The sequence below is a fragment of the Aquarana catesbeiana genome, linkage group LG10 (genome assembly GCF_042186555.1).
Source record: "Aquarana catesbeiana isolate 2022-GZ linkage group LG10, ASM4218655v1, whole genome shotgun sequence".
Taxonomy (NCBI): domain Eukaryota; kingdom Metazoa; phylum Chordata; class Amphibia; order Anura; family Ranidae; genus Aquarana; species Aquarana catesbeiana.
In genome coordinates this window covers 232,439,793-232,454,237 of record NC_133333.1, presented here as the reverse complement: position 1 = coordinate 232,454,237, position 14,445 = coordinate 232,439,793, and the positions used below count along the sequence as shown (strand labels likewise).

General features: G+C 45.8%; 1 protein-coding gene across 1 annotated transcript in view; it reads left to right on the top strand.

Annotated features, from left to right (window-relative positions):
* LOC141111273 (nicotinamide N-methyltransferase-like) overlaps window positions 1-14,445 on the top strand; it is a 302,361-nt gene that overhangs the window by 176,236 nt on the left and 111,680 nt on the right. The gene's annotated exons all lie outside the window — the stretch shown is intronic.

Here is a 14,445-nt window from a genome sequence, read left to right as displayed (position 1 = left end):
CATGGACTCAACATGCCTCAAAGCAAATAGCTTGGGGTGTCTACTTTCCAAAATGGGGTCATTTGGGGGGGTTTTATGTCATCTGGGCATTTTATGGCCTTCAAAACTGTGATAGGTAGTGAGGAGTAAAATCAAAAATGTACGCCCTTAGAAATCCTGAAGGCAGTGATTGGTTTTCGGGGCCCCGTACGCGGCTAGGCTCCCAAAAAGTCTCACACATGTGGTATCCCCATACTCAGGAGAAGCAGCTAAATGTATTTTGGGGTGCAATTCCACATATGCCCATGGCCTGTGTGAGCAATATATCATTTAGTGACAACTTTTTGTAATTTTTTTTTTTTTTTTTTTTTTTTGTCATTGTTCAATCACTTGGGACAAAAAAAATGAATATTCAATGGGCTCAACATGCCTCTCAGCAAATTCCTTGGGGTGTCTACTTTCCAAAATGGGGTCATTTGGGGGGGTTTTGTACTGCCCTGCCATTTTAGCACCTCAAGAAACGACATAGGCAGTCATAAATTAAAGGCTGTGTAAATTCCAGAAAATGTACCCTAGTTTGTAGACGCTATAACTTTTGCGCAAACCAATAAATATACACTTATTGACATTTTTTTTACCAAAGACATGTGGCCGAATACATTTTGGCCTAAATGTATGACTAAAATTGAGTTTATTGGATTTTTTTTAGAACAAAAAGTAGAAAATATCATTTTTTTTCAAAATTTTCGGTCTTTTTCCGTGTATAGCGCAAAAAATAAAAACGGCAGAGGTGATCAAATACTATCAAAAGAAAGCTCTATTTGTGGGAAGAAAAGGACGCAAATTTCGTTTGGGTACAGCATTGCATGACCGCGCAATTAGCAGTTAAAGCGACGCAGTGCCGAATTGTAAAAAGTGCTCTGGTCAGGAAGGGGGTAAAACCTTCCGGGGCTGAAGTGGTTAAATTTCGTACCTGGGGGGTGTCTATAGTGTGCCTGTAAAGGGGCGCATGTTTCCTGTGTTTAGAACAGTCTGACAGCAAAATGACATTTTGAAGGAAAAAACTCATTTAAAACTACTCGCGGCTATTGCATTGCCGACAATACACATAGAAGTTCATTGATAAAAACGGCATGGGGGGGGCGTGGCCTGGACGGAGACCTAGATGGCTGCTTGAGACCTGAGCTCCTGTAGACTGGGGACCGTGGCTTGATACTTGGGGAGAATTCAGCACTAAAAACGCCATGAATAGAGCAACCAGGAGCTCCTCCACCTCCCGCACCCCCGCCGAGACCGGGACACAGCTGAGCCGCAATATACCGGAGATATTCCGGACTCAGCGCCAGTCGACGCACGCGGCCCCACAGGCGCCCTTGCAGGCCCAAGCACCGGACTCCCCTGAAAGAGCATCCGCTTCTCAGATGACAGGGACGGGGACACCCCCCCTCCTGCAGACCCAGCCGCCCAGCCTGCTGGACCTGGAGAAGTTTGCAGCTGACATCAAGAACACAGTGATGGGAGCCATTGCTGACCTCCGCTCAGACTTCCAAACAGTGACTCGGCGCATCAGCGATGTAGAAGAAACCACTCAACATCATGCTGCAGCCATTCGCCAAGTTCAGGGAACTTACGATGCACAGCTTACACACCTTCTAGATCTTCACAGACATATCGAAGATTTAGACAACCGCGGACGCAGACACAATATCAGGGTGCGTGGCGTGCCTGAAAATAATGACCCTGGCCTTCTACAGCAAACTGTAAGTAACATCTTTAATGAACTAATAGACCGACCGGCTGATTCTCCAATAGAGATGGAAAGAATACATAGAGCATTGCGCCCTCAGCCCCGAGATAATGAGCCACCCAGAGATGTAATTTGTTGTATAGTGAATTTCCCCCTGAAGGAGGAAATCCTTAGGAAGGCGAGGGAAAAAGGCCGGATCATTCATAATGGCACCGAGATTAAACTATTTCAGGACTTATCGCAGATAACCTTACAGAATAGAAGGGCATTGCGCCCCCTGCTGGAAGCTCTGCGGTCTCGGAACATACAATATCGCTGGAAATTCCCCTTCGGGTTATCTGCAGCCGCAAGGGGGCGCTCGGCCCTGCTCCGCACCCCAGAAGACCTACAGGCTTTCTGTGACCAGCTCGATCTCCCCCGCATAGATCTTCCAGAATGGTATTCTTTCTACTATCCGACGGAACCGTGGCTTCCTGTCTCTCTTAACCCGTCCCCGAAAGCACAGCGACAAAGATCGAGAAGACATCGAGACGGGCCTTCCTCTCCTAACAACCGATCTTCACGACGAGATATATACCAACAAAACCCTGGATCTCCGTCTTCACCTCCAGCTAGAAGAGACCGCATGGAAGCCTAACAAGCAACACTTTTTCAGCAAAATTTGATTCGCCTACGCCATGTGACTGCCCCTTGCCATCTGTTCTCACGCCTGTGTTTTTTTTTTTTTTTTTTTTTTTTTTATGGGTTTTTTACCCCCCTTGTTTTTTTTTTTTTTTTTTTTTTTCTTCTTCTCTTCCCCTCTCCCTGTGTTTATCTTTATTTTTGTTACAGTATAGATGACACGCCTGACCTGCCATCAAAAATCCTCACCAGATGATGTGAATGACTCACAGGCACGCAACTCCTCCTGTCCACCAACCTCCTGGCCTCAACTATGGCCGTTTGGCCATGGGACAAGCGGCTTATGCAGGCAAGATCAGGTATACCCCCACACAGGACAACCTTACTGGGAAGGTAAGATAAGGGGAACTGTGTGTACATGACCGTCTAGTCCCTACGCCCTGCTGGGCCTTGTCCTTTGCCATTCCCCCTTCCTACTCCCTGTGCAACAGATCCTAAGGGGACCGTACCTAGACCACCACAGTGACTCTCATTGGATCACTTAGATCCTTACACTTCACCCTGGAGCGTGGGCAGGAGGCTTGTTGGCTTGACTTCTTGCTGCTGCATTACCGGACATACCGTACCACCGAATGCAAGAACGTGGACCTCCCCTCTCCAATACGCTAGGTCCTTACCTTGTGATCTCCAATATGCCTCCAGTTGGCTTAACCATCACCCATCCACATCCAAGTGACTCTGAATTCCACCTTATGTTAAGTTAAGGTCCTTGGACTTAATTTAAGCTGCCTGTCCTGGGATAACCAGCATTGGGTAGAACGGGAGGAAATGCATACAGCTATGAAGTTACGTGATGATGCCTCCCTATATGCAATGTTTGTAACCCCCCCATGCACAAAGTCTTATCCACGGAATTACATGCATACTCTCCGGGGCACTTAATCAGTCTGAATTAGGGGGAGGAGGGCTGGGACTGAATCCCTGACCCTTTCTGGTTGAATCACCCACAGTACCATGGCCCCATACTTAGTCTATTCCACCTGGATTTCTAAACACCACAGGGAATCCCCTGTGGTGTGTGGCAAAAACTGTCCCCCTAAAAAATTCGATCCTGATTTGCATAAAAATCCCCCCCCCCTTTTTTTTTTTTTTTTTTTTTTTTTTTTACTAGTATTGGCTTCGTGAGGGGAGAATATGCATGGGATCCCATACACCCCTAATGTATCCCCAGGCTGTAACCCACATTCTATATTTTATGTTCTAAATGTTTGCAAACGGCTGCCAGAGGGTACACCATACACCCACATTAGCGATTGACGCGTGAAGTACTCCGAGTCTCTGCGACTGCCCTTCTTTTCTTTGTGTGCCTACTTAGACCGGTCCCGTCTCAGGACCAACTAGGGGTCTTTTCCTTTTAGACCCTTTTAAGCACTCCAGACTCTCGGGGACTACATACGCAACCCCCTTGCTGCTAGATCACTTTCGATAGTAGCAATAATAAATAACAATAAATATTTAACATTTAACATTTAATGAATATTTTTTTCTTTTCCCTTTTTTTTTTTTTTTTTTGGGAGCCAACCTGCAGAACTACATCGAGCATATATATATATATATATTGAGCATTTATCTTAAGGTTCCTAACCCCCCCCTCCTCCCCCCCCTTTTTTTTTTTTCGGCATGGTGACTTATGGGGGCAAGCTCCACCCAATCAGATAAGGAGTCCTCGAGTTTCAATAGATTTTAGGTCAAGTAGACATTGTTTTTCTTTCTCCAGAGGCTCTTGAAGGCGTTAAACGTTGCTCAGATATAGGAGAGGTCAGCCCTTGGCCTCGACAGCCGTACATACTGTTTCAGGTTATATGTTACATACTATAGGTTAACTATATGCTAACTTTTTACTTGTTAAGTTAATGTTTCTGGTTGATACGCTCAAATTGCAAAACTGTTATGGCTCCCCAAGGCCATTAGCATACACTTCATACACGATCCCTTTCCCATGGTCCCCAGTTTGCGGAACCACCTGTGGGTTTTCCGTTCGTACCTACGCTCCCACACAGCGGTTTCCATTGGATTCCCGCTGACCTACCAGCTTCCCCATCTATAGGTGGAATAGCAAATCTATTTCTACCTCTGGTAAATCACTAAATCCCGTATCTCCCATACCCTACCCCTTTTGCTTGTTGTCCCCTACCGTTCCTCCCTAGTCTTTCCTCCTCTCTCCTCTGCTTTTTTCCTTTTTCTGTTTTTCTGTTTTTTGTGTATTTTCCCTTTTTTCCCTTTTTTTTTTTCTTTTCTTTTTTTCTCTTCTCTCTTTGTATCTTCCACTTTCCTGTGCCTCAACTGCTTGGTGTTTCCTCTCCATGCTTACCCCTATTGTGGAAGGGGGTCCGCTCCCCCCTACTCTGGGTAATCCCCCGCCCCCCCCGGCTGACCGAGTTCCACCCACACTGATTCCCTGAGGGCTTACTATTAACTTGCTCTTCCTAATCACTTTTATGGAAAAGACCATGGCGCCCACTTCATCCCTTACGATGAAGTGTGTATCATTGAATGTTAAGGGCCTTAATCTCCCAGAAAAAAGATCTCAGATTCTGAACTCACTGACCAAACACAAAGCGCAATTCATTTTCCTTCAAGAAACACATTTCCGCTCTGATGCGGTGCCTAAACTATCTAACCATATCTATCGAACAGCACTGCACTCCACCAACCCAGTAGCAAAAACAAAGGGGGTTTCGATCTTAATCTCCAGACATGCCAACTTCCACCAGACTGACTCACTTATCGACCCAGAAGGCAGGTACATTTTTATCAAAGGTACATATGCCTCGAACCCAATTACATTAGCTAACATCTACTGCCCCAATGAACATCATGTTTCCTTCTTCAGAAAAATTTGCGACCTACTTTCGACTTTTCAGTCAGGTTTGGTTCTGCTGGGAGGTGATTTTAACGCCCCGCTGAACCCTATCCTGGACTCTTCGTCGGGAGCCTCTACCCTACCATATCGAGCCCTTCGGCAAATCAAAATGCAACTCCAAAACCTTACACTCCATGACGCTTGGCGTACCATGTACCCTTCTGTGAGGGACTACACTTTTTACTCGGCGCCTCACAGCAAATATTCGAGAATTGATTATTTCTTTCTCTCCCAAAAGGACCTAGCCCTACTCCAACAAACAACCATAGAACCAATGTTCCTATCCGATCATCATCCTATCACAATCACCCTTTCCTACCCTGAATCTAGCGCAAGAACAAAAACATGGAGACTGAACCCCTCTTTACTCAATGACCCAATGACGGTAGAACACTTAAAAACCTGTATAGACCTTTATTTCAAGGAAAACACTACCCCAGATGTCTCTACTGTGTCCCTCTGGGAAGCACATAAGTGTGTATTACGTGGCGAGCTTATTACACTCGCAGGGAAAGCCAAACGGTTACACCAAGAAAACATAACTTCTTTGATCATGAAGATCAAAAAGTTAGAAACGGCCCACAAACAGTCGCACGCTCAATCCACCTTACAAGAATTACTACATGCCCGATCACTTCTTTTGGAAGAATTAGGTAAACAAAATAGGAAACGCTACGTTCTTGGCCAAAGAGTTTTCTATGAGCATGGAAACAAATGCGGGCGTCTTTTGGCCCGCACGATTCAAGCCTCTAGAACCTCATCAACGGTTCATCACGTGCGAAATGCTCAGGGACTACTCTTACCCAGGAACGACGATATAGCGAAAGAATTTGAGAATTTTTATGCCAGACTTTATAACTTACACCAGAATCACCCCGGAACACCCGCGTCAGCCGCACGAGTCGACCGCATTAGAGAGTTTCTCTCGCAACATTCTCCAAAACAAATTTCCGCCCAACAATCTCAGGACATGGAATTACCTCTTACGAAAGGGGAACTAGAGCTGGCAATTAAACAGATGAAAACTGGCAAGAGCCCAGGCCCAGACGGCTTCTCTCTCCAGTACTACAAGACATTCCTAGACTCCCTTGCCCCGAAATTTCTCTCCACCTTTAATGCTTTTTCAGACCCCCAGATTGTACCAGAAGGAATGCTTATGGCTCACGTAGCGGTAATCCCTAAAGAAGGTAAGGATCCCACCCAAGTCTCAAACTACAGGCCCATATCGCTACTAAATGTAGATATCAAAATATACGCAAAAATCTTGGCCAACAGATTGCTCCCTTTGATCCCTGAACTCATTTCTCCAGATCAGGTAGGATTTGTCCCTGGAAGGGAAGCCAGGGACAACACTATCCGTACCCTGAATCTCCACCATTGGCTCACATCTTCTAAGTCACAAGGGTTCTTCCTCTCCCTCGATGCCGAGAAGGCGTTTGACAGGGTGGCCTGGGATTATATGCGGGAGGTGCTGGTTGCTGTTGGCCTGGCGCCCCGCATGCTCTCACATGTACTAGCCCTGTATTCTAATCCTTCTGCCAAAGTAAAGGTTAATGGCCACCTGTCAAACGCCTTCCCCATCAGCAATGGGACACGCCAGGGTTGCCCCTTATCCCCCCTAATTTATATTTTGACGCTGGAGCCCCTCCTCAATAAAATAAGATCCAACCCTGACATTGGAGGTCTGACTGTCGGTAGAAGGGAATTTAAGGTCGCAGCCTTCGCAGACGATATTCTTCTGTCCCTGAGCTCGCCCCGCATCTCACTACCCAACCTACTAAAAGATCTTGAACTTTTTGGCACTTTATCAAATCTCAAGATCAATCACTCAAAATCTATTGCCTTGAATGTGACTCTTCCCGCCCAGGAGGTAATCCACTGTCGAGATGCCTTTCCTTTTCGATGGGAAGAGGGGGCGATCACTTACTTGGGAATCAAAATTACCGCGCGGATGTCAGACCTCTATATGTCTAATTTCCACATAGCCCTCAGCAAAATTCAAAATCATTTTAAGGAGTGGATGGGCTTGAACGTCTCCTGGTTTGGCCGTTCGGCATTAATTAAAATGATCATTTTGCCAAGATTACTTTATCTTATGCAAACCATCCCTATCCACCTTCCCCCGGCCTTCTTCGCAGCTTATCGCAAAGCATGTTCCACCTTTATATGGAAAAACTCTCCACCCCGCATAAAATATTCCCGCCTAACGACGCAGAAAAAGAACGGGGGTATTGGCCTACCAGACTTATATAGATATTACCTGGCGTGTCACCTCACTAGGATAGTAGACTGGAACATCCACAGTAACATCCACAATATCAAAAAGATCTGGGTAGTCCTGGAAAATTCACTGATACCAGGGCCTCTACACTTACTTCCCTGGCTGTCTTACAAACCCTGGTCACAGAAGATAATATCACACCCCCTGATTTACCCCTCCCTGCTGGCCTTTAGAGGAGCAATGAAATTGGGGTTAGCTGCCTCGGTACCTGGTCCCCTAACTTCCTTGAGAGAAAATCCAGACTTTCCCCCTGGTGACTCCTGCTCCTATTTGATACGCGAATGGCCACATGATGACGTCTTAACTCTCCACTTTTTCTCAGAGGGATCCCCTCTCCCATATGAAAGACTAGTTAACACGTCCAAGATTGCTTCTTTTCCCTTTTGGTCGTATCGACAAATCCGCCACTTTCTCTCGTCCCAACCACACCAATCTTGTTGGACCAAACAACTCACTCCCTTTGAATCCCTTTGCTACTACAAAACACAACAAAGGCACTTAATCTCCTCAATATACGCCCTCCTTTCATCTTCACCTGCATTAACCTCTCACCCGGCATCTTCACAGCTGGCCTGGGACAAAGACTTTCAAACACCCCTCCCTACAGAAGGGTGGGACACTGTCTATGAATACGCACACAAATGCTCACTAAATGTTGCAGTCCAAGAAAATGGCTACAAAATTGCTACGAGGTGGTATAGGACCCCATCCCGACTGCACAAATTCTCCCCCTCTATCCCTAACACATGCTGGAGATGCGGCAAGCAGGAAGGGACAATGCTCCACATATGGTGGGACTGCGAACGCATTCAGCCTTTCTGGAGGAAGGTCAGTGAAATCATTTCACACATCACTACAGTTACCCTGGACTACACCCCCGCACAATTTCTTCTACATCACACCTCTTTACCCAAAAAAACATACTATAAGTCTCTGGCTATGCATTTGGTGAATGCCGCCAGATTATGTATCCCGGTGCATTGGCGTTGCAAGCACACCCCGTCCATTGGAGAATGGTACAGGAGAATTTCTAAAATAAAAGAGATGGAAGAATTGATTCATATTTCACAGGAAAGAACACATACATTTTCTTTCACCTGGGCGTGCTGGAATCACTATGTGACTACTGAACGCTATCGCCAACATGTACTATAAAAAGAGATATGTGAACTCTAAACCTAACGGTGGACTCCCGTCGGTGGGGGGGGATGTGGGGGGAGGTGGGCCTTCCGGGGGGAGTGCTCTGGGGCGCCTTCTCAATCTATCCCCTTCATTTTTGATCCCTTCTTCCTCATTATTTTATTTGTGTACTTGTTTGTTGTTCCTCTTCCCTTGTTGTCCCTCTCTCCCTTCCTGCCTTATCCTCCTGATTCTACCCCTTTCCGCCCTCCCTTCTCCTTCTTCCCCTATACCCCATTTTCTTTCTTCCCAACTTCGGCTTCCTACATGGAAGCAGATCTTCCTAACCGTGTCTTTACAGAATCCTACACAGATGCTTGCAAGGGTACTTCACTTAGAGACATGAACTGGGGCCAACCGTATCACCTATCTCCTGGCCGGGGTTGGTCTTAACTGCTCAGGGGGGAGAGGGGGGAGGGGAAATATGAATAACGATCCTCCACCCCATAGCTATTATATTCTGCATATCTGGTTGCGTTACCAGTACTGTATTATCTTAACATATATTGGATGTACCCAGCATTTCTTAAGCTTCCATACCCTGTTTGTTAATTACATTTCTGTGTCATTTGATTTGAATTGTGAACTGTAACTTGCTTTTTTAACACTAAATAAAATCTTTATGGAGAAAAAAAAAAACGGCATGGGAATTCCCCAAAGGGGAACCCCGAACCAAAATTAAAAAAAAAAATGACGTGGGAGTCCCCCTAAATTCCATACCAGGCCCTTCAGGTCTGGTATGGATATTAAGGGGAACCCCGGCCAAAATTTAAAAAAAAAAATGACGTGGGGTTCCCCCTAAATTCCATACCAGACCCTTCAGGTCTGGTATGGATTTTAAGGGGAACCCCGCGCCAAAAAAAAAAAAAAAAACGGCGTGGGGTCCCCCCAAAAATCCATACCAGACCCTTATCCGAGCACGCAACCTGGCAGGCCGCAGGAAAAGAGGGGGGGACGAGAGCCCCCCCTCCCTCCTGAACCGTACCAGGCCACATGCCCTCAACATTGGGAGGGTGCTTTGGGGTAGCCCCCCAAAACACCTTGTCCCCATGTTGATGAGGACAAGGGCCTCATCCCCACAACCCTGGCCGGTGGTTGTGGGGGTCTGCGGGCGGAGGGCTTATCGGAATCTGGAAGCCCCCTTTAACAAGGTGACCCCCAGATCCCGGCCCCCCCCCTGTGTGAAATGGTAAGGGGGTACATAAGTACCCCTACCATTTCACGAAAAAAGTGTCAAAAATGTTAAAAATGACAAGAGACAGTTTTTTGACAATTCCTTTATTTAAATGCTTCTTCTTTCTTCTATCTTCCTTCATCTTCTGGTTCTTCTGGTTCTTCTGGCTCTTCTGGTTCTTCCTCCGGCGTTCTCGTCCAGCATCTCCTCCGCGGCGTCTTCTATCTTCTTCTCCTCGGGCCGCTCCGCACCCATGGCATGGGGGGGAGGCTCCCGCTCTTCTCTTCTTCTTTTCTTCTCTTCTTCTCTTCTTCTTTTCTTCTTTTCTTCTCCGGGCCGCTCCGCAATCCATGCTGGCATGGAGGGAGGCTCCCGCTGTGTGACGGCGCTCCTCGTCTGACAGTTCTTAAATAACGGGGGGGCGGGGCCACCCGGTGACCCCGCCCCCCTCTGACGCACGGTGACTTGACGGGACTTCCCTGTGACGTCACGGGGAATGCCACAGGGAAGTCCCGTCAAGTCACCGTGCGTCAGAGGGGGGCGGGGTCACCGGGTGGCCCCGCCCCCCGTTATTTAAGAACTGTCAGACGAGGAGCGCCGTCACACAGCGGGAGCCTCCCTCCATGCCAGCATGGATTGCGGAGCGGCCCGGAGAAGAAAATGAAGAAGAGAAGAAGAGAAGAAAAGAAGAAGAGAAGAGCGGGAGCCTCCCCCCATGCCATGGGTGCGGAGCGGCCCGAGGAGAAGAAGACAGAAGACGCCGCGGAGGAGATGCTGGACGAGAACGCCGGAGGAAGAACCAGAAGAGCCAGAAGAACCAGAAGAACCAGAAGATGAAGGAAGATAGAAGAAAGAAGAAGCATTTAAATAAAGGAATTGTCAAAAACTGTCTCTTGTCATTTTTAACATTTTTGACACTTTCTTCGTGAAATGGTAGGGGTACTTATGTACCCCCTTACCATTTCACACAGGGGGGGGGCCGGGATCTGGGGGTCACCTTGTTAAAGGGGGCTTCCAGATTCCGATAAGCCCCCCGCCCGCAGACCCCCACAACCACCGGCCAGGGTTGTGGGGATGAGGCCCTTGTCCTCATCAACATGGGGACAAGGTGTTTTGGGGGGCTACCCCAAAGCACCCTCCCAATGTTGAGGGCATGTGGCTTGGTACGGTTCAGGAGGGAGGGGGGGCCGCACTCTCGTCCCCCCCTCTTTTCCTGCGGCCTGCCAGGTTGCGTGCTCGGATAAGGGTCTGGTATGGATTTTTGGGGGGACCCCACGCCGTTTTTTTTTTTTTTTTTGGCGCGGAGTTCCCCTTAAAATCCATACCAGACCTGAAGGGTCTGGTATGGAATTTAGGGGGAACCCCATGTCATTTTTTTTTTTTAATTTTGGCCGGGGTTCCCCTTAATATCCATACCAGACCTGAAGGGCCTGGTATGGAATTTAGGAGGACCCCCACGTCATTTTTTTTTTTTAATTTTGGTTCGGGGTTCCCCTTTGGGGAATTCCCATGCCGTTTTTATCAATGAACTTCTATGTGTATTGTCGGCAATGCAATAGCCGCGAGTAGTTTTAAATGAGTTTTTTCCTTCAAAATGTCATTTTACTGTCAGACTGTTCTAAACACAGGAAACATGCGCCCCTTTACAGGCATACTATAGACACCCCCCAGGTACGAAATTTAAAGGGATATTACACTTTTATTGTTTGACTTTAAGCATTATTAAAATCACTGCTCCTGAAAAAACGGCCGTTTTTAAAACTTTTTTTTGCATTGATCCATGTCCCCTGGGGCAGGACCCAGGTCCCCAAACACTTTTTATGACAATAACTTTCATATAAGCCTTTAAAATTAGCACTTTTGATTATTCATGTTCGTGTCCCATAGACTTTAACGGTGTTCGCATGTTCGAACGAACTTTTTTCCTGTTCGCATGTTCTGGTGCGAACCGAACAGGGGGGTGTTCGGCTCATCCCTAGTCTGCAGGGGGAATTCTGCAGAACCTGATGTAAATGGGAACTCTGATGTAAAAGGCAATGCTGCAGACCCTAATGTAAGTGGAAACTCTGATGTAAAGGAGAATGCAGTGGACTCTGATAAAAGATGGTCTCTGGTAACCAGAGCCCTCCCCCCCCTACATCAGAGTTCCCCCTTAGATCATGATCTGCAGAATTACCCTTTACGTCAGAATTCCCTTGCACTGTAAGGAGGGAAGCCTGAAGACTTTGATGTAAGGAGGAACTCTGTGTTTTTGACATTTGTTTAACTTAAACACATTACTAATAGCACTAGCTACATGTTTATAGTGGAAATATTGATATTTGCACTGTTTAGCACAGAAAACTGGCATTTTAGGTACTTTTTGCAACATTAAAAACTTTGGCTCTGTTAGTAAATTTCATGATTTTTTCTAGTAAAAAAATTGGTGCTGTTTGTAAATTTTGGCATCCTGCCAGTAAATTGCACTTCGGGGGGTTGGCAACACTGAATCCTGGTAACCAACTACAAGAAAAGTCTTACCTCTGTTCTTGCCAACAAGGTTTTCTCCACCAAGTACTAAGTCGTATTTTACATGGGGATCAAATACTTATTTTACTCACTGAACTACAACTCAATTTATAGCATTTGTTTTATGTGATTTTTCTGGATTTTTGGGCCATATTCTGTCTCTATCATTTAAAATACACCTGTGATAAAACATTATAGACCCTTCATTTCTTTGTAAGTGGGCAAACTTACAAAATCTGCAGGGGATCAAAAAATGATTTTCCCCACTGTATAATATTTGGGTGTTCTAAGTAATTTTCTAGCAAAAAATACAGATTTTTACTTCAAAACAACAAATGTAAAAAAAATCCTGGTCTTAAAGTGGTTAAACCTTTGCAAACTCAGATGGCAATCATACCTCAGTCAGCACTATTCCCATGACTGCTTTATAAATATATTTATGATTATATTACAGTAAAATGTAACCACCTTATTTCAAAAGAATATAAATAGAACTCAAACATTAAAGCTTAGTTGAAAGCAGAAATCAAAGAGGTGAAGTTCAGCATTGCAGGACGATGGATTCCACAACACATAAACTCTATCATGTACATGGAATGGATCCCAGAAGTTATCTTGATATGTATTTCTCTAATAAGGAGGACATGGTCTTTGCAGAGGATATTTTAAAATTTCCAATGGCGATGATTCACTATCAGCTTTGCACCGGTATGTACAGCATAGATTGATATTTTCAACAAAAAAGACTAATGTTGGTAATAAATCTAATGCCGCGTACAGACGAGTGGACTTTTCAACCGGACTGGTCCGACGGACTTTTGACAGACTTTTGACAGACTTCCGACGCACTTTTTAATGAACGGACTTGCCTACACACGATCACACCAAAGTCCGATGGATTCGTACGTGGTGACGTACAGCGGACTAAAATCAGGAAGTTGATAGCCAGTAGCCAATAGCTGCCCTAGCGTTGGTTTTTGTCCGTCGGACTAGCATACAGACGAGTGGATTTCTGGGTCCGGCGGAGTTACGACGTAAAGATTTGAAGCATGTTCCAAATCTAAAGTCAGTCAGATTTTCGACTAGAAAAGTCCGCTGAAGGTCCGATGAAGCCCACACAGGATTGGATTGTCCGCCGGACTTGGTCCGTCTGACCAGTCCGGTCGAAAAGTCCGACCATGTGTACGCGGCATAAGAGTATCACTCACTTAAGCAGCAGTCCCCATAGCTCTGACCTTACAGCTTCCTATTTCTGGTAGAGGGAGAATGCTTTATTTCTTATGCCCCGTACACACGGTCGGATTTTCCGATGGAAAATGTCCGATAGGAGCGTGTTGTCGGAAATTCCAACCGTGTGTGGGCTCCATCGGACATTTTCCATCGGATTTTCCGACACACAAAGCTGGAGAGCAGGAGATAAAATTTTCCGACAACAAAATCCGTTGTCGGAAATTCCAATCGTGTGTACACAAATCCGACGGACAAAGTGCCACACATGCTCAGAATAAATAAAGAGATGAAAGCTATTGGCCACTGCCCCGTTTATAGTCCCGGCGTACATGTTTTACGTCACCGCGTTTAGAACGATCGGATTTTCCGACAACTTTGTGTGACCGTGTGTATGCAAGACAAGTTTGAGCCAACATCCGTCAGAAAAAATCCTAGGATTTTGTTGTTGGAATGTCCGAACAAAGTCCGACCATGTGTACGCCCTATAACTCAAAAATCAAGCTGTTGCTATAGGAAAAAGTAAATACTGTACCTCACTGTGGGCTCTTCCACATTTTTTTGTGTTACAATCTGCAATTGAAATTGATTTGATTGATATTTTATAACACTGAAGTGCATGAAATTAAATTGAATTTGTAAATAAATAACAACGATCAACACAAAAAAATTGGTTTTCCTCTGGAGCAATCAATCGCCCTCTGATTTAGTATAATTGGTTGAATGAAGTCTACTTTTGGGTAATTAATGTTCCTGGAGTAAGCAAGTCCAGGATAAGAGTTTAGACCAGTACCAATCAAGGTTGG